The sequence below is a fragment of the Lutra lutra genome, chromosome 2 (assembly GCF_902655055.1).
Source record: "Lutra lutra chromosome 2, mLutLut1.2, whole genome shotgun sequence".
In the NCBI taxonomy this organism is placed as follows: domain Eukaryota; kingdom Metazoa; phylum Chordata; class Mammalia; order Carnivora; family Mustelidae; genus Lutra; species Lutra lutra.
Genome location: NC_062279.1, coordinates 148,569,340 through 148,593,371, shown reverse-complemented (window position 1 = coordinate 148,593,371; position 24,032 = coordinate 148,569,340). Strand labels below are relative to the sequence as shown.

At 47.5% G+C, this 24,032-nt stretch overlaps 1 protein-coding gene across 4 annotated transcripts in view; it reads left to right on the top strand.

Annotated features, from left to right (window-relative positions):
* The first annotated feature begins 1,833 nt into the window (after positions 1 to 1,833).
* HS3ST1 (heparan sulfate-glucosamine 3-sulfotransferase 1) overlaps positions 1,834 to 24,032 on the top strand; it is a 28,139-nt gene continuing 5,940 nt past the window's right edge. The window contains exons 1-3 of one of the 4 annotated variants that reach the window (XR_007125280.1): positions 1,834 to 2,494; positions 18,152 to 18,219; positions 22,998 to 23,228. The gene's annotated coding sequence lies outside the window, so the exon portion shown is untranslated. The other 3 variants (XM_047718889.1, XM_047718890.1, XM_047718892.1) reach the window with 3 other exon arrangements.

The window sequence follows — 24,032 nt, the reverse complement described above, 5'->3', positions numbered from 1 at the left end:
GGGAAACACATCTGACCCAATCCAGCAGTCCTTGAGGGGATACACTGTTTTAGATACTGTGCAAGATTCTGGGGAGACAACACAGAGTTCTCTGTGTTTCCCATCATGGTTCCCATGATCTAGTGGGGAACCCAAATCTCTAAGCTGATATTTTCAATACAATATCTGTGCTATTATACCAGAGCTGAGTTCCGGCAGTATGTAAATGCCAGGTTAGTAAACCTAACTTATCCCCAGAAGAGGTCAGAGAAGGCTGTTTAAGAGAAATGACAAATTCCTTGCCAGAGACATAAAGCTAACTAAGAACAAAAGAGCCAAATAATACTTTCTTACTTGTCTGAACAAAAGAATGCTGATCATTGATCAATGAACATTGGCAGACACTTAAAAAATGAGAGACGTTAAAATCCAGTCCTCAAATTTTTAATCACTTGCCAGATCTACTTGGGGTTGCTTCTTGCAAGTAAAGTTGCTAGCAGAGACTCAGGGCTGGGGCCTAAGGTTCTCCTTCTTTTTCAGGACTTGTAGTAGGGAACCAAGCAGATCTGTTAACCTGCTCTTGGCTCTCAGTGTGCTAATGGAATCACTGCCAGCCTCCCTTTGCATCTGGCAAATGAGTAGTGAGACTCAGACCATGTAACAGAAACACTTTGAACTCTCAAGGAAAAGTAATCATACCAAGTTAGAACATCAAAGCTGCTCCCTATTTTGAAGAACCCATGATCTGCACTGGGCTTAGCTGCTGGTAGAAGCTTAAGGATACCAGTAATTGCAAAGGTTTATCTCAGAATACCATTCGACCTGCGCAACCTCCTACATGATTTTGTACAGCTTCATAGGATGGGGGGTGGGGGGGATACTCCTTTTAAAGCTAACATAAATTTAAATGCTGAGGCTTTTCAAAGTGGGGCTTTAAAGTGACTATATATATATATACATATACTCACATATTAACATTTGTCTGGCTCAGAGAAGTAGCCAGGTTCACAAAAACCCCTAAAAGTTTATTTTCCAAAATAAGTCTTGTTCTTGGCCTCCCAGATGCTATTGACTTCATCAGATAGCCAGAGATGCTGGTCTTTGCTTTGCTTTCTTAAAGGGCAGTAGGTAACAACTCATGAGTAAAGGGGTCAACTTCCTATGGCAACCATTCCATAAATGGGAAAGTATTTTTAAACCAAGCAAAATTAATGACAGAATTAAAAAAATAATAATAATGACAGATTGAATGACAAAGTCAAATTCTTCCAAATACTTATCTTCCAATATTTAAGATGTGGAAGATCCAGTGAAACCTCAGTTAAATTACTTTGATGTTCATTTGGCAGTTTTCTTTTCTCTTTGCATGTTTCTTTCCTCTCTCCTTCCTTCTTCCTAACGTGTTTGCTGACCTGCCTTTGAGGGGAGCTTTCTTTGGCTCAGGAAAGCTGGTAAACAGGCAGTGCAGCCTCTGTAAGGAGGCTGGAAATCTTAAATCTGAAGTTGAGCTACTTGGACGCTGGTCGAGTTCTCCCCCAAAACCTCCAGCTACAGGATCTACAGGATCGGGGGAGGGGACAAAGAAACCCTGCTTCATTTCAGGGCTGGCGTTTACCACCCTGGGGTACTAGTAAAAGAGGTGAATTCTCCAGGCTCTTCCGGTAAACCTGCATACACTCCCGGGCGCAAAACCGAAGTAGAAGGGCGTGTTAATGGCGACCCGGGGTGTCCGGGGCCTCTTCCCTGTGCGGATTCGGGCTCCAGCTGCCTGGCTGCTGGCGTCCCGGTCCGGAGGCGGTGTAAGTTCCAGGGGATAGCGCCTTTGGCCTCCAGGGCGGCGCAGGGAGCACCCGCACCAAAGGTTGGTTACCGGCGGAGAAGGAAATTGTGCGGACCACCTGGCAGGAGCACAGCTCCGGGAACCCTGGGGCTGAGAGTGCGGAGGGAGGTGGGCTGGAGTTCGCGCCTACCCCTCCCCAGCAGGGGTAGGAAGTAGACAGGACTTTCCAGGTTCGCCGCGAACGCAGAATCATGCAACCCACAACCGGCCCCACCCTCCTGGCCGTCTGGTCCCCTCCTCCTGGACTGAAACAAGGAGCCGCGGAGCGGTGGGGCCAGATGGACTCGTCCGAGACGCGGAGCCATCCGGACTCTGTGCAGCACCAGAGCGGGCCGGGCAGCAGTGGGCGCTCGCGATCCTCCTCTGCCCTGCGCTCTCTCCCTCAGGACCCGGCCTCCTCCGTCCCCTCCTCCTGCTCCTGCTCCTCCTCCTGCTCCTCCCCTCCGCGGGACTGTTCGCCGAGCCTCCCGCCTGCAAAGTCCCCGGCGCGAGGGCAGTCACCAGCCGCCGCCACTGCCTAGTCTCCGTGGGTGCCCGAATACCCTGCCTCTCCCGCCTGCCCCGAGGCGCCCCGAAGCTCGCTCCGCCGGCCGCCGGTTCTCCGCGGAGCTGCCCATGGCTCAGCCCGAGAGCGGACTTTGGGCGCCGGACCGGCTCGACCGCGGCGCTGCTCAGGTGAGTGCCGCGCGCTAGGGGCGGGAGCCGCCCAGCAAGACGGAGTAGCAAGACGGGGGACCGTCGGGGTGCCCTCAGCTGGCGCCGCGGATTTAGGGCGAGCGCAAAGCCCAAGGTGAGTCGAGGCTGGAGCAAGTGGAGTGGATGTGGGGGAAACAAGGAAGGAAAGACATGGGGTTTTCCATCCTTCTCACCTCCTGCCTTGCCCTCTCAGGTCTGCAAATCCAGAGAGACTGTTTTTTGTTGTCGTTGTTTTGTTTTAATAGGCAGGTATTCGGGTTTCTGACTTTGTGGATTGGATCCAACCCCAGCAGAGTCAAGAGGCTCGCTCCTGCCCACCGCATCTCCCTAGGACTGTGCGGGGCAGCCCGAGTGCAGCGCGCAGCAAAGCCAGGGTACCACTCTGTCTGGGAGCTGGGGCAGGGATACAGTCAGCAGAAGTCAGTGGGTCGAGTGAGCATTCCGGGTGGGGAAACCTAGGTCTGTTTGCCCTTGCATTTGGTCGGAGTGGAGGAGACATGGGGCATCTCCCGGGGGGCGGGGATGCTTGGGAGGAGAGATATTATAGGTAGCCTTTTTTACGAATGCCGATTCTATACCGTACTGCTATTTCATTTTACTTTTTACTTTTTTTTTTTTTTCCTGCCTCTGTTTCTATTTCGAGCACCTTGGGTGGTGGCGGCAAATGAGGGTGCAGGGAGGCGGGGCGCCCACCCGCGGAGGGAGCGAGTAGACCCTCTCTTCGATCCAGGGGCAGACTCGGCGAGCCTGACGTCTCCAGGTGCGCTCTCGGAGCCAGACCCCGGACTGCGCGCTACTCCCCCTTCTGGCCCCAGCCTGTCCCGGGAGCCGGAAAGCCGGCTTCCAGAGCCTGGAATAGGATGGGGAAGCCGGCGAGAGCAGAAGCAGGGATCCAGGACGCGGATGTGGGGTGTGCTTCGCTCCGAGGTTGTGTGCCGGCGCTGTGCGCCTTCCTTTTCACTTACTCGGCGGGCGGGCGTCCCCGTTTTCTCGCACACCCAGGCCCCTCTCTTGGGAGTGGGGTTTCATCCCTCCTCCGCCCTTCACTGTGCAGGACCAGACGTTGCCTTGCCTTGCCTTGCGCGAGTCTCGCTCCTCCCCCAGCATTATCTGCTGGCTATTTTTATCCACTACTTGCAGGAAAATGCTTTTTGGGGGATTTTGGGGAGGAGACCCCAAACCCGCTCTCTTCGCACTGCGCTCCCAGAAGCGGTACCCTGCTAAGAGGGAGTGGCCGCAAGGAATGGCCAAGGGATTGGGGATGGAGTGTACGCGCTCCTCCTCCCGCAATCAGACCTCTCGGAACCCGGCACCACAGGCTTGGCTGCGCCGCTCGCCCGGGGAGCCGGTCCCGGGAGGAGCCCCTAGCGTCCGGGCGCCTTCCTTGGCAGGCTTTTGTGGCTGCAGCCCGAGCGCATGCATGATCCTTTGGGTCCTAACTCTTGAGATTGCGCTTTGCAGCCAAATCTCACTTTATTGTATTGAAATGGAATTACCAACTTCCACTCAAGGGTTAATTACTGGAATTCCGTCTTAAAAAGGGGAGGAGGGACATAACCGAACTTCTGCCGGCCTGTATTTCTAAAGCCCATCCTTTGGCATTTTGAATTATTCTTACTTTTAGCGTTTTCAGTAAAAATTGGGTGCAATTGGAATAAGCCTGACCTCGTGAAATTCCAGGAGATGGACGCCTCAGGGCCAAATTCCCGCTTTACTCTTTGTATTTCCAGGGCTTACATTCTTCTACTCCCATAAGATTGCAGAACTAACACGTTCAAATGGACCCTTGTGTTACATACGTTTTTCTCCGGCGCTAGAAAGAAAAAAAAAAATCAGCTTCTTAAGGAGTCTTCAGGGGCTTCCGCGGGTCCCTCTAACTCTTGGCCGGCCAGAGCTCTGCCCAGTGGTTCAACAACTTAGTGACTAAGCACTCCTAAGTGCTAGCAGTTAATTAGGACAGGAGCATTGAGTGAGGATTGGTGAAGCTGCCATGTGTAGGATGCACTGTAGCTTTAAGATGTTTAAGATGGGAGTTTTGGGGGTTTTGTTTTTGCTTTGCTTAAGAAACTGGTGATAAAGAGGTACCTTGAACTTGCAAATGGGATCAGGAAAAGTCCAGGGCTCTTAGCTCTGTCATTGGTACCCCTACTATGAACCCAGTAGTCCTTCAGCTTGAAGCCATGCTTTGCACAGTGTAGATGTTCAGAAACCCTTTACTTGGACTCCAAAATATAGCTGAAGCTTGTGCTTTTATTGTCAAAAGAGGAAACCCCCTTCCTGGAAAAGTCCTGAAAGAGCTCTTTGAAGGGAAAGCCATGTGGGAGCTTTTCTTACTTTGAATCACCATTTGATGGTGCTTGGAAGAGGTTGGAAATATGGACTGCCTTTCCCCTCTGCCAGGGCATCTACCCAGGGTAGCACTCACTGCTGTGAGTACTGAGTCCTGTTCTCTCTGTTGAGGCTAGAGTTTGGGGAGAGCAACTCTAAAATGGATTGATGCCCTGATGGCCATGAACCTGTACTCAGGGTCAAGGCTCAGACAGCAGGTTGTAGGGCTTGTCTCTAAGCCGGAGTCCTTGCAGTCTTAGAGGGGATGAAGGCACAGCTGGAGAGTAGTAATGTTCTAGCAGCTACGTAGGAAATGCAGTAACTTTTCTGGGGGCATTGGAAAAGAAGGGGGTTGTTCCCCATCACTGTGGTGTGTCGTCCTTCAGCTCTAATGATGTCCTAGTGCTTTGTGTAAAGCTGCCCCTTCTAAGTGGAGAGGCTGGGGAGTCTGCTAGTTGCTTTTGGAGCCAGCTTCTTGCCTCAGACCCGAAGCAAAGACTCCTTCCCTCACTGAGGGAAAGAGTCTCTCAGATTCTGCCTCTGAAAAATAGAGACTGAAAGGTTATTATGGGAAAGTGAGAAAATGTATGTGAAGAGCACTTTGGCAATTCTAAAACCCTGGTGGAAAATGTTAAGGGCTACTGAACATGCTTTCCCTGCAAAGTTCATTTGGCCTGTTTTAATTACAATTTGTGTATGTCTGTGTGAATTACATATGCTAAACATTAAATGGGGGAGAGGATTTCATATAATGGGTCAGTATCTCCTTGTGATCACCTGAAATCCATCAATACCAGGCCTCAATGCTTCTCAGAACGATTAATTTCTTGTTTTCGGGGTCAGAGTAAATTTTTTAGAGTTTTTTTTTTTTTTTCCTTTAACTTCATGGATTTACATGTCCTCAATTCTTTCTTTCTTTCTTTCTTTTTTTTTTTAAAGATATTATTTATTTATTTGACAGAGAGAGATCACAAGCAGGCAGAGAGGCAGGCAGAGAGAGAGGAGGAAGCAGGCTCCCCGCTGAGCAGAGAGCCAGATGTGGGCTCGATCCCAGGACCCTGAGATCAAGACCTGAGCCGAAGGCAGCGGCTTAACCCACTGAGCCACCCAGCACCCCCTCAATTCTTTCTATCTATCTTTCTATCTATCTGTCTGTTTGGAGGAAGGGCCCTGATACTGATTAATCAGAAAAGGAAGAAAGTTGCAAATGAGTGTATCGGTTAGGGAAAAGTGATATATGCTCAGTTTCAGGAGATAAGCTAGGTCTTCCTTGTCTAAATCTGTCACCGGGGGGTATGAAGGACTGGCTCTCTATTGCATTTTCAGCATTCCAGATTTGCCCTTAGGACCTAGCTAAGTGCCTGGTCACTTAGTAAAGTCTCCATAAGTATTTTTGAAATAAGTGAATGAATGATTGAACGGCATCTTCACAGCAACCCTGTGTTGTGCACAGGCAGATGGCACGATTTCTATTTTAAAGATTTGGAATCTGCAGATCAGAAGAAAAGTTAACTGATTTTCTGAAGGTACAGAGGATTCCAGATTGGAGTTCTGGTCTGTCTGTTCTCATTCTGCTCTGCTGTACTATTTGCATTGTCCTATCCCTCCCTTCACCATTAAAATCCTCCTCACCCACAGTGGACGTTTGCATTTTGGAAAGGTGCTCACAGAGGGACTTATCAGTGGGAGGTAAGGTGCTCTCTCTCTCTGCTTGTTCATCTGGGCCCTGCACAGAGGTTCAGTAGGATGAACCCACCTGGGACCTGGCATCTTGCGGGACTAGCTAAAGGATGCAAGGATAGCTAAGTGTTCACTTACCACCCTGAGTCATGAATCGGGTGGCGTCAGCCACAGTGTGAATATGCCAGGATTTCCCCAGGGTTCTGTTCCCATGGCATGATCCTGCCATATTCCCTGACACTAAGGTTCCCTCTATTCCTTCCCTTTTAACAAGCCTGGTTTCTCAGCTTCTCCTCAATTCCTAGAGGTAACCCTTAGTTTTCAAGTCCATTCCTTTTTCTCTTTGAGTTAGCCAGAATTGTAACGAGCTGAAGTGCAGCCTCTCCCGATCCATCTGCAGGCCTGCCTCTGGCATGAGGCTTTCTCAGCTTCCTCTACCCACAGGGAATTAAGCACATAGCTTTTTCAGTTCATTAGAATAATATTTACTGGGCCATAGTTTTTCAGTAGTTATGTGGTACCACCAGACTTCTAGAAAAATGAATATATTATTCTTCCGAGGAAATGCTGTAACATAAGGGAAATAGATCCCAGTTGGCATCTTTACTTTTTTTTTTTTTTTCCCCCAATCTGCCTGCTTTCTGGGAGCTTTCCAGCAGGGGTCGCACACCGAAATGCCTTCAGTAGCCAGGCAAGTCACGGCCTTACTGCCTGTGCCTAGGTAAGAAGTGTGTGTGTTGGGGGAACACTGGAGCTCAGACCCAACATCGGTTGCCAGTGGGACCTCTGGCCCAGTCCGGCCACATCTGATTTTCTTTTTGTTTTTGTTTTTGTCTTTGTTTTTTCAAGATGGGCTGTAAGTTCACGATTTTATGTAGAATCTACTGAGTTTTAAGTGCCAGGAACTAAGGCAATATTTTGAAATAATCCCGTGTGGGCCACACAGAACACTTCTGTAGGTAGCCCTTATATCCATCCCATGGGCCTCCAATATAGGGTCTCTGGTTTCTGGGGATGGAAAGAAATGGTGAGAATCTGAGACTCCGTGAAATCAGCTACCTGGCATGTTGGGACAAGGGTGTGTTGGGCGTGCTGTGTAGACAACAATCCAGTATATGGAGTGTTTGCTCCTGCTCTTCCTGTTCCTTTAGGAAGCAGTTGCAACACTACATTTAGACCTTTAACACATTTTTACTGAGTTCTGACCATGGACCCAGGATTGTGTGACACCATAGGGAGTAACACAGATGGGAATCCTTGTCATTGTCCTTAGCTTCTAGTGGATGGGACAGAGGAAAGCAAGATAAACAAATACAATTTGTCCTATGTGAGAGAGCGATGTGCTAAGGATAAATCAGGGGAAGGCCATCCGAAAATCCAGGCTGCCGGAGGTAAAACCTCAGGCAGGTAGCCAGGGATCTCAGAGTTCAGTCTCTGACGTAACATATTCAAAGTGAAATGTCACCATCTGACATAAATGATTTCTGAGTGTGGGTGTTTGGACCCTTGATTATATTCTCGGAGTTGGTATTGTGGATAAACCCTTGATAATGGACTGCTCTCCTAATTTTAATGAAATCTACTACTGAGCCCATTTACTGAGTGCCCACCATGTGCCAGACACTGGATTCAGTGCTGATATGCATTAACACACAAAACCCACCAAGGACCAGTCCTCAAGGAAATAGTAGACCAGCACAGAAGATATCAATAAATGATCCCAACAGAGTAGGTAGCTCAGGTGAGCCAGCAACAGGGGAAGGCTGTCTTCACCATTGAGTCTGGGCACTCAGAACTCTGACATTCAGCACCTTTTTACTAGCATCTGAAATGTGCTACAAAGAGTTTCCCTCTCTGCTGCTCTACCTAGTTGAAACAGGGACTCCATCATCAGTGAAGATATTTTGAAGCTTTCATTTCTTTACCTGGCAATGACATTTTGTATTATTACCAAAGCTCATTCTGCATCACAAAAATGAAATATTTTAAAAACTGATTCTATGTGTGAAACATACTTGTGCCCCTTGGAACTCTGATACACCCTCCCCCAAATTGCCCCAACTTTTTATGTTGACTCTTGTCACCCGGAGCAGTTGTGCAGAAGAAAACAAACAAACAAACAAAACAACAACAACAAAAACAGATCTTGTTCTTAACGAACTTAGAGATAGTCTTGCAGTCAGATAAATTAGAACATTTGTGCATGAGGTGGTGGTGGTGGTGAAGGCATAGTGCTTGGGCCTCTGCCTGGGTCAGTGGCAGCCCCTTCCGGGAGAACACCTTCTTGAAATCACTGTGTTTATTCCTCTCATTGCAATCCTTTCTCTCACAGCAGGATTTGTGGCAATAACAATTATCTGGAGTCCTCTTGTTACTTTCTGTCTCTGACTCCCCATCAGAATCCGTGCCCTAGGCAAGCAGACATCTGGACCCACACTAGTGTTTCTCCCACCAGCTCCTAGAACAGTGTGCCTCCTTCCAAGTGGTTGCTCAGAAAAGAAACAAGAGACAATGTTTCTGATGTTTCTGTCTGGGGGAACTAGGGAAGGCATCGTGGGGGAAGAAATATTTAAGGAAAGAGAGAGGCAAGGAGGGAAAAGCCAAAGAAAGATGATAAAACATAGTCAACATGTGTGTAGACCACCCCCCACCAAGCCCTTGCTGAGGCTCATTTGTCCCAATTAGGGATTCCCCATGTGGTCAGCAGGTGAGTAACCGGCATGTTTACACACGCACCCTTCACTGAACAGATTCTGGTTGTGCAAAAGCACTCTGGCATGCAAAGAATGAAAAAAAGATTTCAAAAGAATTTTTAAAAGATGAAAAAAAAAAAAGAGCGAAAAGAATGAAACTGATAATTCCTTATTTCTGTTTACTGGGCTAATACCCATGTTCTCCTTTTTGTACCCAGTGCTTTGAGGGAGACAGGGAGCTTCTAGCATCTTCATTCTTATATTTAAAGAAACTGAGTTCTGGGCAACTTTTCTTAGATCCTCAGAACGAGGGCAGCAGACCCCAGATCCACAGCCGCAATTCTCCACCTGCAGTGAGCAGATGGCTCAAGGTGGAGACTCCTTCAGTCCCTGGAGGACCGAGGAGCCCATATTTTCCATAAACGAAGGAATATATTTAGATTTAAAACATTCGCATCTCCTTTCATTCGTCAAGAACTTACTTCCATTTCAGCACTTTCAGGGATGCATTTTGTGTCTTGTTGAATTTCCCCTAGAATTCCTGCAGATTAGGTACACCCTGCAGTAAACTGTTTTATGTAAATGTCTCCACTCCTTAGTTGTGGAGAGTAAATCAGAGTCCTGTATCAGCAGTTAAATACAGCGGGAGAAAGGTGATTGCAGATGCAGCTGAAATGAAAAGCACGCTTGCCTCGCTGTGCTCAGAAAAATAAATACTCAGGGTGAGGAGGAGCAAGTGCAGGCTGGGTGGGAGCACGCCTGGTCTGGGCGCCTGCTCTGGAAACCTCCACTGGCACTTTATTTAAATTACATCTTACACCAGATTTTCCTGAGTCTTGGAGAGGAAGGAGGGAGAAAGTGACGGTGACAGATTCCTGGGATTAGATTTGGAGTTATTCTTGTGGCGGAGAGAGCATGGCTTTTGAAGTCACATCTGTCTGAATTTCTGATCTCGCCCTTACTGACTGTGTCATCCTGAGAAATAGACGAATCTCTGGGCTTCAGTCTTGTCAGCGTTCTAATGAGAATTAGAGGGGATTGCCAATATAAAATGCTTAGCGTAATGCTCAAGAAAAATGTATATTCTTCTTGGGTAGCATTGCCAAATTTTACAAGTAAAACTACAAGACATCCCGTTAAATTTTAATTTCGGATAAACGACATGTAATATTTTAGTACAGGTGTATCCCAGATACGAATGTTAAAAAATTATTCATTGTTTTATGAAATTTAAATTTAACTGGAAGTCCTGTATTTTATCAAACATTCCTGTGCTTGTGGTGACAGTTCTGAGGGATTACTTTGGCGAAAGTCCTGTTAACTTTAGGAAGTTAGAGAGCAGGGAGCACAGTGATCCTGATGGTGATGTAATCTTGACCTTGGACCTGGGTGTGGTCCAAGGAGAAAAGGAAGGATTGTTTTCTCTGGTGAACTAAGCCACCAATCAAACCAAGGCAACCATAATTACTTGTTTGCTCAAGGAAGTGGAAGAATTGTGGGCCAAACCAGATCTCTCAGTGCATTTAGTAAATGAGACAGATTCCTCCCAAGTGGTGAGGGCATGCGCCCGATTATTCCCAACACCCTCTGCAAGAAGGTGTTTCTTCCTGGTGAGGTCACCAGGGTGGCAGGGAGTCCAGCAGCGTAGTTCCTTAATCCACACAAATACTGCTCAGAGCAGGTTCCTGTGGGCTGGGATTGCAAAGATGAGGCCCACACAAGATCTCCACTGGGCCACTGAAGGGAACTCTGTGCTTTGAAAACCCGCACCTGCAAATGCTCCCTCATCTGCTGAATCCAGAGCTAATAAAACTGTTCCGGGGCTTTCCAGACTGGCTCCTCCAAATAGATGACCTCAGGTGATAAATTGAGTCAGAGAGCTCCCCTAAGACCCCTGGAGTAGGTTGTTCTGAGGATAGCAGTGAAAATGTTGTGTTTCCATTTTAGGTAATAACCTGGTGGGGAACTAAATTAACAAGGCTTCTGTTGCATGTGGACATTCCAAAGCAGTTTTATGCTCTCTTCAGGACCGAGATATTGCTCAAGCCCAGATCATTAGTTTCTGTTGCAGAGCACATTACTAACTCTTCATTTAACCCGAGCTGCTCACTAGCTGTGTGTTTATGGACAGCTGGGACCAGAAAGTAGGCAGAACGCCACAGCCCCTCGCACACAGGCTTATCCAACAAGAGATCAGGTCAGAATCCACTTCCCTGCTCCTCAGCTGCCCTGCAGGGGGTGAGTTACTTCTCATCACCAAGCCTCCATCTCTACATCTGCAGAATGGGCACAATTTAAATGATCACAGAGGATCCTTTACTGCACATTAAATCAAATGAGTATGACAAACATTGCCAAGGCATCTGAATCTTAGTTAACATCACAAAAAAAAATATGCTGTTATTAAGATGACAGGAGAAAGCCATAAACTCTAGATTGCACACCCAATATCATATGTAAAGACCAGGACATATCTCACATATATTCATGGGAGAGCATCTGAGTCTTTTGCTCTTTGTTTCTGTTGTCTTAATTTATATAATCTAAGCACAAGTTATTTCATTTTCTGGGCCAAGAGATGAGAAGCAGCAATGTAGAGAAGGTATGGAAGGATCTGTTAGGACAGGCATCCGGTAGACAGAGGAGGGGGATTCCCAGTGAGAGGGAAGGGAAGATAAGGAATTGGAGGAGAAGCCAGGTCAGGGAGCCTCTTAAAAACAGAGGGGAGTTCGAAGAACGTGGAATGTCACAACGTGTTGTAAAGGGGAAGTCTTCAGGAGCCTCTGCCTAAATCCCCATGCTGTCATTTAAGTTAATGCCATATCCCCTCCCTTCCCCAGAGTTTCTCAGGACCCCAAGTGAATGTCCGTGGCCTTGAGGGAAGGACACAAAGTCTTCATGGGGATGCTGGGAAGAACAGGGAGCGGTATATAAAAAGTGAAGCTCTAGTTTCTCTCCAGTCTGTGACAGCAAAAAATCACAGATAAAGACTGAAGATAAGGGGACCCAGTGCCATCTTGTGGAGGGACTGGCCACAGTGCCTCTCACGGTCCTCCTCTGACTGCAAGGGGCTTAGTTGCTCTAGTTTGGTTTTAAATTCCATTCATTGAGCATCAGCTGTTATTAAAGAGGGTTTCGGGGGCATCTCTTCTGTCCTGTTTCTCCCTGTGAAGTCATTATGCACTTCGGGTCTCCAAGCCCTGTCTATACACAGCATAGGAACCGATCCTTTCTGTGGGCTGGGCCCATCCTCTTCAGTCTTTCTCCAGAGGAGAGCATCCTCTGGAGTTCACGGTGACTCTGGGCACAGGAGGACAGCCCTGCTCCAGAAGGGAGTATATCATTTGACTTCGGGGAAATGACTTTGTTTTTCTAAACTTATTTGCCTTACATGTTCACTGGATTTATGTCCTCACGGACCTTTGTGGTGAGAATCACATTGCATAATACCTGTAAAACACCTGTTTGAGAGCCTGATATGGACTAAGCCTCCATAACACAGTTCTTGGTAGCACCCCTTAGCTGTTTGTGCTGGTCAGGCTGATTACATTTGAAAAGCAGGAATGTCCTTAAGGATCTAGCCAGGTATCACCTTCCAGTCTGCCTCTTCCTTCTGGCTGATTCTGTCTTGGCTGTAAGGGGGTCATGCTGTCCCCGGGTGGCCTGTCTCATCATCCTGCTCTAATTTAGATAGAGAACAAGGTGGGGGGACTCTCTTCTCTAAATCAGGGAAGGAAATCATTCTCAAAAAGCCTGTGCAAGATTCCTCTGTTGGGGGACACCCAGCTAGCTCAGTCGGTTAATCATCTGCCTTCAGCTCAGGTCACAATCTCAGGGTCCTGGGATCAAGGCCTGCGTTGGGCTCCCCACTGAATGGTGAATCTGCGTCTCCCTCTCCCTCAGACTCTCCCCCTGCTTGCTCACTCTCTGTCTCTCTCAAGTAAATAAATAAAATCTTAAAAAAAAAAAAATTCCCTTGTAGGTCCCGTTAGCTAAAAACTAGGGTCACATGCCTATAGGTTAGAATTACAGAAGAGGAAACAGAGGCATACAGACACCTGACACAGTGGAAGATAGCAGTTAATCGAATATGGTAACCCCGGATGGTCTCTTTGGCCTTTGAGCAACTATCATACTCATGTTTGTACTTTGCAATCTGCAATTGATCCTGCTCCGTTTCATGACGTCTCTTTTATTGCTGTCTTCACCTGAAATACAGATCTTGTGTTCTTCTGCTTTTCCTTTTATTTTCCTTCCCACCCCCGTAACTTTTACCATCCTTTGCAATCTGCAGTATTTCTCTGTGTTAATCCTTCCCCGTGACCCAAGCAAATTTTGCAAAACTTAATCAGGTCCCTATCCAGCCCCCTGCCCACACTAGGCTCTAGTATTTCAGTGCAGGACCCTTAAACACAAGGAGAGACGTGGGGCCAGCCATGTGGCTTCGTGGCAACATCATAATCTCTCTAAACTTCACGTATTCTTCGTGACTTTTAATTATGCATTTTATACACTTATCTTTTTAATGCTTAATCTGTTTCAGTAGATTACATTGTAGGAGGCTGGCGATGTTGTTTAGAGCCCCCAAACCAGCATCAACCCCGAATCAATGCCTGGCCTCCAAGAAGTAATTAAGGCCCCCGATACCCTCTGTTTCAGAGTGGTGGGGATGAAATGTGGTGATTCGTACAGAGCGTTTAATGTGCATAGTGGGTGACCAAGGGTGAGCTTTCTATTTGCCATTTTTTTTTTTAATAAAAGTAATGAAAATTCACATGCCGTAGCACGGCATTCAGGTTTCCATCTTCCAAGCCTCACCCCTGCTGCTATCTGTTTGGTGCAACACCTCACATTCAGACCACAGCACTACCAGCCAGTGTTCCCCCAGATAAGCCAGGAATGTGGACTTTTCCGCCCTGAGCAGGAGACGTTGTTCCCTTCTGCCTTCCTCCCCAGATTCAGACTCTCATTCTTTCAGGCTTGTCTTGGATGCTCTCCCGACCCAGGGCCCCCACTGCCTGATGAATAGCTTGTGTTTGTGGTTGCCCCGTGGACAGATGGGAGGGTTGCACTTTTTCCGTCTGGAGGTCAGTGTGGCCGTGTGACTTGCTGTGCACAGGGAAAGTGAGGGCAAGTGATGAGCGTTGCATCTGGCTCCATTTTCTCTTCCCTCTGGCTTGGTGATGGGCGCTATTTGAGACAGCAGGTGTTCTATCTTTCCAGGTCTCAGAGAGACTTCAATAAACAGAGGCCTGCCACCAGCCCCTGTGGGACAGGCAGCCAGGGGAGGAGGCACTGCTTGGGGAGGGGGTGTTTATCTGTCTTAGCCTTATGTGGCCCAAGTAAGGCCCCGCCTTTTCGTTGTCGCAGAGTGTGCCTTCCCACACAGGTGACATTGGTGTAATGATGTGCCAGGTCAGGAAATGGTTTCCCCGGAGAGCAGGACAGAAGATGGCTTCTGAAGCAGAGGAAATATCCACTGTCCTCTGTAGAATGCTCACCATGGCTGTGTGCCCCATAGCCTCCCCTAGCCTCCCCGAACCCCCCATCCCAGGGACATCTTTACACCTTCAGTCTTGAAGGTTGGGCCTACCTTGCTGGCTTGTGATCCCCGGCTACCTTTCCTTCGCCTGCCCAGATTCCAGCAGAAGCAGCAGAAGGGCTGTGGGTTGGCATGGAGCCTCCTGTTAGGATCCTGGTTACACAGGCCTCAGGCCGTGTTGATTTCAGCTAGCCCGTGTGTTCACAAGTGCCTTCACCTGCTACCTTTTCTCACTTGAATCGTGCTTTATAGCCCTCTGCTAAAGATGGCACAAAGGCTAATTATCTCATAATAGTTGTCCTTTAAAAACATTTCACGAAGAGCCACTTTGTGCTTTGAATCCTGGCTTTTTCTTAGCGTCTGCATCTCTCTGTATAGCTATCCGCATGGCAGAATTTTCTGCTTTCACCGAAGAACTCTTTTTTTCTGATTTGCCAGTTTGGGGGAATGCTGCATTTCTTTCTTAGGACGACTATTTAAGCATCCTAGTTGTTCTCAGACCTAAACCGTTGCTGTTTGTGCCCTTCCGTTCTTCTCTCCAAGCTAATGTCATCTGACTACTGTTGGTTGAGCAAATCCTATTGAGGTCTATGCATTAAGGATCAACCTGTCCTGTGTCGGGTGGGCTAGATTTTTTGTTTGCGTGTTTGTTTTTCCTGTGATTTTTAATTCTGATAGCCACTCAAGGTGGTAGGAAAACCATTCCCTTTCTTTTGTTGGGGAAACTGAGGCCCAGAGAGGAAAGTAACTTTTCCATGGGCAAATGACTAAGGCAGGGGCTAAATCCCAGTAGATCTGAACTCCCTTGCCTTGATCTTCCCTCATGATTCATTCATTTCCCTCTGCCCCTGTTCCTATGCTCTATACTGGACTTCGGTTAAAAGCACTGAACGTGGTTTTTGCCTCACCTCAGAATGCTCCTCAGGGTCTTTTCCATGAAGCATGTCCCAAACTACCCTCTTCTTGGCTGATTTTTAAGTTGTTAAAATAGCATCTGTCCCATAGCCGTCCATGTCTCAGGGGGCTGGAAGTATTTGTCTCCTTGCATTTCCCCCTACACAGTGGGTCCCTTTGGGGGGTTAGAAGGGACCCGTCTTCTTCCTCTGTCCCTGGACAATGCCAGGGAGAGGGCTAGCACACAGGAGGCCTGGTATCTGTGTCCTGAGCGGGTGACCTACACTCCTGGGTAGCACCTGAGGGAAGAAGGAGGTTAGCAGCGGTAAAAGGAAATCCTCTTGGAATCCAGTTTGATGACTTACATAATTCAATGTCTTTGTCTCTAGGACTCTAAGCATTTGAAGACAAATTACAGAAATCCAAAACCAGAAATCTCAGCATGATCTTCAAAGCCTTATTTAACTGGAACCATTGTTCCTTGTCAAACGTACTCTTTTTCCATGGCATGTCAGACACTAGTAAGCCGGCTGGTTTAGGTTTGGTACCAGCGTGGAGTAAAAAGACCCACTGTGTGTTCAGACCAGTGGGTGTGGGAGGTGATGGTGGTTGTCAAAGTCAAAGGACAGTGTGGCTTCAGTCAGTTTTGTTCTTTTGACACCTCTGGAAACTCATGGCCATAGAAGCGTCCCATGGGTTGACAGATTGCAGGGCCTCGAGGAGTGTTTTGGCTTCATTAATGCAGTTAATGGCCTTGAAGGGGTGTTAGAGTAGCAGGGAGCCTCAAAACCGTTCATCATCGGAGCTCTCACACAGGTGCCTACACACACGTGTACAAACATGAACACACAAGCACTTGCAGACACTCATACAGATTTGGGGCAATGGATTCCTTTTGGGAGGAATTGCATGGGGTACCACATGAGTGAACCCTGTTTGGGTCCCTGCAAATCCAGCTGACATAGCTCCATGCACTCCTCCCCCACCAACGCCTTTGCTTTTTCCTTTTGGTTCACCAAGAGTTAGAGGGAAAAATACAGTCAATGGGACATGGTCGTGCATTCCCACATCGTTTTTCATTGTTCTTGAAGCACAAACATGAACTATTTCTAAATGTAGTTCTGTTACATTTCTTATCTCATGACACATGAATGTGGCCACATGATTTCATGTATGATGCATGCATGTGCATTATTCTGTTGCCCTGCTAACTTGACTTCTTTCGGCCCTGCTAACAAGCAGCCTGGAAGCTCCCTTCCAGCCCTAAGCCCAGTGCCTCCTTCACACTCTTGGTGCCTCCTGCCCCTCGATTTCTGCCCTACCCCTGCACTCTGACATGTACCTGAGGTGTCTGAAGGAAGGGACAGGATGTCAGTTTTGTCTGCCATTCCAGTGCCTGGTACACAACAAGTCTGTTTAGGTCTTTTTTTTTTTTTTTTTTAAGATTTTATTTATTTATTTGACAGAGAGAGATCACAAGTAGACGGAGAGTCAGGGAAGCAGGCTCCCTGCTGAGCAGAGAGCCCGATTCGGGACTTGATCCCAGGACCCTGAGATCATGACCTGAGCCGAAGGCAGCGGCTTAACCCACTGAGCCACCCAGGCGCCCCTCTGTTTAGGTCTTGACTCCGAATTGTGGGTATTCTGGGCAGACTGATGCTTCAGTTTTCTCACATCCCACTATTCTTCAAAGGGTACTTCTTCATTTATTTAGAGAGAGGCTGTTTATTATATGTTAAGAGAGCAAGTTATGTGACCCTGTGGGCCTTGTTTGGTCCCCTGAAATAGAAGGTTGGTAACAGCAAACAGACCCCTGTGGCAGCTCTCGCCCCTCCTCTGCTGTCCTAAGCAATTGTGTTCACCCCCAAACTTCCATACCTCACGTAAGTAAGCAAAAGCCCTAGAGTAAACTGCCTCCATCCAGCCTGGAAGGTCATTAAGCTGACCTTTGGGGGCAGGTAAAGAGAAACTTTAGCTCACTACATGCAACTCCTCTGTGCCCACCCCAGGCTGAAGGGCTTCTTCTGATTGTATATTTTATCATCCCTAAGAAACTTTTCATATAATATTCGTTTCCTCATCTGGTTTTGTTCCAGTGATGGCTAAGCATTCCTTATAGATCGTCCCCAAATCTAGCTGATCCACCTTTTAGTCAGACCTTAGGCTCAATTAATATTCATTGAAGGGACATTGAACATGATCTGAGCAGGAGCAATGGCAGCAGGTCCCGTTAGGGAGATCTGACCCATGGGAACAGTCTCTTCCTGCTGGAAGCTCTCTTAGTTCCCATTATCCAAAAGACCTCAGCAGTGTAGAAACTTAATATATGTTACCACCTTTAGCCTAACTAACATTTCTAACATGAAGTGACGCATAGCACAAAGATGGCACAAGTGACAAAATTATATGGTTTACTTTCCATAGTAATCGTTTTGTTTGGAATTTTGTATAATAGTATCTTGCCGTGACAAACAATTGTGTTTCTCAATTTCTCTAAAGCCTCCCCAGGTCAGATAGATACAAGAGGGCAGAGGATCGTTGGATTTATGACCCTGTTATTCCCCGATGTAAGTATTTCTGCATCCTCACCAAGGTCACTCAGAAGTCAGGGCAGAAACGTGGGGCTAGACCTCAGCTCCCAAAGCCCCAGCTCAGCATCCTGTTCATATGCGTGTATCATTGGCCCTTTTGAGCAAAGAAGACTTTATGGAGATGCATTTTATGTCCAGGAACAGTTTCTGTTAGCGGTATTGACTACCTGAGTAGGACCTTTCTCAGCTAGAACAATGGAGGCTAGAGATCAGTGACAATAATGGCATTTGGTAGGGGTTTTCTTCTTAGCACATCATGTGCTAAATTTTCTTGAATCCCCATGACAATCTACAAAGTTGTCGCTGTTGTCAACTTTATATTTCAGGGGACCAAACGAGGCCCACAGGGTCACATAACTTGCTCTCGGTCACCCAGAGGGAATAAGGGATGAGCTAGAATTCAAACCCACCCTCTTAACCACCAGCCTCCCCCATCTGAGCTCTTGTAATTTATCGTGATGATTCCTGAATGTCTTCGCCTAATGCCAGGTTATTTTATATGCTTTAAGTCATAAGAAATGAATAATATTTTAAAAGCATAAGCTATAAATCATTTTGCATCAACTTTCCGAAAGAATAAATGATCAGGCTGGTGATGACTTAACCCTAGTATGATATTGAATCTGAAAATACTGGAACAAGATAACAAAAGATCACAGAGAAGGTTGTGTCCAGTGTGAGGTCTTGGTGCTCTTCTGGGTAGATTGCTTGGCCCCTTAGGAACAAGATAATAAGGCTGGTCCTACTTGTTTAAGTAAACTCCTTGTAGAGAAAGTAAAGCGACAGAGTCAGAGGAGATACAGACTCATTTTGTAGAGCCCAGAGCTTCAGAATAAAGGAATATTCAGCTTGATTGGTGTTTAATTTAAAGTTTATCAAGTGCGGGATAGAAAGAAATCATAGTCATGTGTGTGTGTATGTGTGTGCAGTAGAGGAAAAAAAACATGTGTTTTCACTTTATCCCATGCCATCACATGAAGAGCAATGATTTAATTCAGGACGGGATGAAACGTGGGAGAAATAAAATCAAAACCAGGCAAGGCAGCCTGCTCTAATTGTCCCCATTGCCCGTTTCCCCCTCAGCGCCTCCCAGACAAGGCCAGCTTGCTCACTGATCAGCTGGTGCATTTCCTGGTCCCTGTCAACACTAAGTGCTCACTTAAATGTCTGTTTTTAAATGATCCCGTTAAACCAAGAACAGGCATATTCAAAAGGAAAGACAAAATCCTGGGCCAAACATGAATAGTACTTTCCAAGATTTTCCATTAACTCGCCCCAGCTTGGAGCATGTAAGATGTTGCTGGGATTCAGGCTTAGGTCTTGATGCCTCCTTCCATCTCTACTGCTCTTTCCCCTCCCTGTCTTTCTAAATTCCTGAGCCCGAAGCCTCCCAGACACCATACTTGCTGGCTGGTGTAGTCCTGCCTCTGCCACTGTGTCCCGCAGAGGGCACCTCCAAACCAGACCCAGCACAGGAGCAGACCCCCAGTCTCCTCCCAGATGGGTGCCCAGACATCGGGGGCCTTTCCCAGGGGGACCGTACGGGGAGTCCCCTCTCTTCCTCCAGCTCAGTGTCACCCCTAGGCTGTCTCAGAGCTGTGCCCGGATCTATGCTCACACTGAATATGGTGACCACTCTCCTTCCAAATGTGTCTTCTTTACAGGGTGCTTTGAGGACAGTGGCTGGATTCTTGTTCTATCCCCTGTAACTCAGAACAATTATAGACACACTGTGGGTGCCTTGCGGAAGCGATCACCTCTGGGCAGAGTCTGGACCTCAGGCATCACCAGTGTCTTCAGGCTTACCCATCAGTCTTCTCCACCCCCCACCTTCACCTTACTTGGCAACTAATACCTGTCTGAGACCTTCATAAAAATCAGGAGTTATCACGTAAATATCCAGTGGTGAACCTTAACAACTTCAAAGATCAGACCACCCTGGTCCTTCATCTCCACATCTGGGGAGTGACAGCAGCTGCATCCTTAAGATAAATCCATACATGGCTGCTTGCTGTGGTCCTCCCCCCGCAACCAGCCAGCTCTGTCCCTAGATGTCACCTGTTACCCCAGGAAATACACAGTAGTCCCAAGAAAACCCCTTGTCTTTGCTTTTACCTGTTAGGGCTGTGTATTCGTTAGCCTGGGCAACTGTAATGAATAGCACAGACCACGTGGCTGAATCAATAACACATTTTTTCCCACAGTTGTGGTGGTGTCTGGGAAGTCGAAGATCAAGGAGCCCCCAGGTTCAGCTCCTGTCGAGAGCTCTATTCCTGGCTTCCAGGCTGTGTCCTCACATGGCAGAGAGAGCCCTGGTCTCTTCTTCTTATCACTAATCCTGTCCTGGGTCCTTCCCTTATGACCTCATCTAACCCCAATTATCTCCCAGTATCCCTACCTCCAAATACCACCCCATTGTGGATTAAAGCTTTATCATACGAATTTTGAAGGAACACTGATATTCAGTGCATAGAAGCAGGCTCAAGAAATGAGATAAACCCTCCCTCCGCTTTGCTCGTCTAGGGGAAGAATTTCCTTTGGTTTGTTCATATTTACTTCCAGCAGCAAATTATCCTGATGTTCTCTATCCTCACACGAGAGAAACACAGATTTCCATGTGCCTCGCGTCCAGTGGGGGTGGGAATCAGGTGACCTGGATTTCCAATTCACTTTAGCCCCTGTGTGCTTGACCTTGGGGTTCCCATGCTCCTGCTATCTCATACCCTCCTCCTGCAGGAATAAGGACCGAACAAGATTATGGCACGTGGCCCTTGAGCTTCTGATAGCCTGTGTTTTTTGTTGGCTAATTCTGGGGAAATGCTAGGGATTCGTGGCTGCTGGCCACCTGCGGGGTAGTGATGACTGTCTGCCCAACTGTGGAAGTGCCCACAGTCACGTGGCCCGCGAGGGGAGGTTGGGTCACACCCAAAGCAGGGACTGAAGCTGTACACCCCCAGGGACCCCAAGGCGGCAGGTCTCTGGTCGTCTTTCAGCTAGCACAGTCTGCTTTCCAGCCAGCTGCACCAAGTAATAAGAGAGGCCCGTCCGCCCTCCTGTCACAGAGCTCTGCTGTGCCCAGTGTGTCTGCTTCTAATGAAGGATTTATTTAGGTCACCGCTGCCTTCTGTGCACACCATGCAGATTAAACATGTCAAGGAGCTCCTCCTCCTCCTCTTCCTCCCTCACTGGGGCCTTGCCGGGGCTGCACACCCGGCCACAGCTCATTCATGCAGGGGGCACTTGTGGGGGACACACCGTGTGGCCCTCCACAGAGAGCCTGCATCCTTTCTCCAAGTCACTGTCCTTTCTTCCTCGAGCCTGTCTGGTTGAGTCACTGCAGTACTCTGGATCATGAACAAATGTGTTTGACTAATTATCATCCCCAGATCCCATTTATACCACACAGCCTGCTTTTTTTTTTCTTTCTTTCTTTTTTTTTCTTTTTTTTTTTTTTTTTTTTTTTCTTCTTCTAGGGACAAAAATAGCTACCAGGATTTGAGGGCTTACCATGGGCCAGGCAATATGGCAATATCCTCAGCTTCCACACAGACCATTTTAGTTAATCCTTGCAATTAGTATATAGAGCCAGTGCGCTCTGTCTCAGGCTCCAAGTTTCAATGCCGTCGTGTGGATGTGAAATTATAGAGCTGAGATTTGAGCCGGCGTTTTTGGCTCTAAATCCTCTGTTCATTCCAGTACGTCCCCTCCACCCCCCCTCTGCAGCTAATTCCACCTCTGTGGCCAGGCCGATCCCTCTCTATTTTGTCTACCACAATGGTTACCAATCCTGGAACTAAAAACAAACTGCTCCAACAATAGGAAGGAACAAAAACCAAAGAACACTGGCTTCCCTCGGCCTCAGGCCAAGGGGATCAGAGTCTGTACCCGAATGGGGCCAGGGATTTGGAACCCTTGCCCTTCTAAGGGCTGAGGGTGGGCAGGCCAGTTCCCCAGGGAGCTTGTTAGAAATGCAGATGCATGGGCCTCTCTCCAGACCTCCTGGATTAGAATCTGCATTTTGAACTAGATCTCCTGGGAACTGGTTTGGAAAGCACCGTGCTAGGCGATGGCAATGTGGCATCCAGATCTCCTAGGAAGGGCGCTGACCTCACCCACAACCTGCAGCTTCTCATCCAGATCCTTTGGCCCTAACCTCTCATCTCGTCTGGAGAAGAATGCTGTGTGGGTTGGCTTCAGACGTCCTATGGGACAGGTTACATTTATAAACCTCATGGGATCACGGAGTTCTCAGAGGCTCAGAAATCTTCTGGCCCGAAGCCCTTGCCATGCCACGCTGCCCTCTCTGGCGTGCCCAGGTTCCTCCTTCCTTCAGTCCTACGGTGTTCTTTCCATTACCCAGGTACACTTTTGTAAATATGGAAACGCCCTGCACTGGTGTGGAATGCTAGGCAGTGCAGAAAGGCTAGAGGAGTCAGTGTTGGAAAAGTCCTCTTCTTTCTCAAGGGGAAAACGGGGCCAATTATGCTTCCTTTCCCCCAGGGAAACTTATTTACATGATGTGGGCTGACCTTGGGTCTTTTCTGCCCTGCTCCCTTTCCACCCCATGTGAGGTAGGCCTCACAGCAATTACCATAAGTCAATCCAAACAAAAGCGGGCATCAACATTTGTTGACGAGTGTCATGTGCGGGCAATTTCAAGAAAATAAATATTTATGGAAGTCTTGCGATATCACTGTCCTTTCATAGACTGACAGGCACAAGCTGAATCTGTTTCCTCTTTCTTGGTTTCCAAGATGACCTGCCAAGGATGGAAATTTGACACCACTGCAATGTGCCCTTAAGTAGTTGCTTAAAGGTGAAAGTGAAGATGTTTTTGACTCCTGGAGATGAACAAAAACAACAACAGAAGAAACGATACACTGTTGATTGCTCAGAAATTTGGTTGGATATGGAAATGACAGTTCTGTTGTGCTTACTGAGGTTTCAGTACATTCCAGAAAATTAAATCACTCAGCACCCTTGGATGCTTGTTTCTGTCTGGCAATATAATAGCTCTCATCTTTCTCCTTTTCTCATCTTCCTGGGTAGGCTCTGTCCTGTGCCTGGAGTACACTCCCCACTGCCCACAGGGAGGCATCGCCATTCAAAGCAAAAGAAGCACAGATGGCCCATGGGATGCTCCTTCTCTCATTTCTTAGGTCTGTGACCTTGAGAAGGTCATTGGACATGATACCATGTTTGCATATCTGTCATGGGAAGAAAGGCACACCATTCCCATTTGTTGAATGTCTGCTTTTGGCAAGTCCTATGCTATATATTTGGCAAGGGTAGTATTATTTAATGTTGATGGCATCCAAGTGAAAGTAGGTTTTGCCCATTTTGCAGGATGACATGTTGAGTCCCAGACAAGGAAGATACTTATCTGAGTTCAGAGAGCTAGGAGATACTAGCCGGCATCTGCCCAATTGCAAAAGCGCCTTAGCTTTGCCACTACTACAGGTTACCTTTTCATTGCTTCAAAAAAGGAAGATAAAATGAGAATAACCACCACTTAGTTTTGTTGTGGGTATTGGAAGAGATAATTTACGCACTCGTGCTCACCACCTGGGTGCATTGGGTGCCCAGTTGGTAATCTCCTTTCCACCCCTTTTGTTAAATCCCTTCAATGACTTGTGGCTGAGTGTTTTGAGCATCCCCGTTATCCTAGAGGAACTTCCAGTAGTGCCACTAGTTTTTGTTGAGGGGCTGGAAGGGTGTCCTGCAGATAGAGGGATTATAGGCAGTGCTATTTCTGATGCATTAAATTTACCGCTCGTGGAATATTCTAG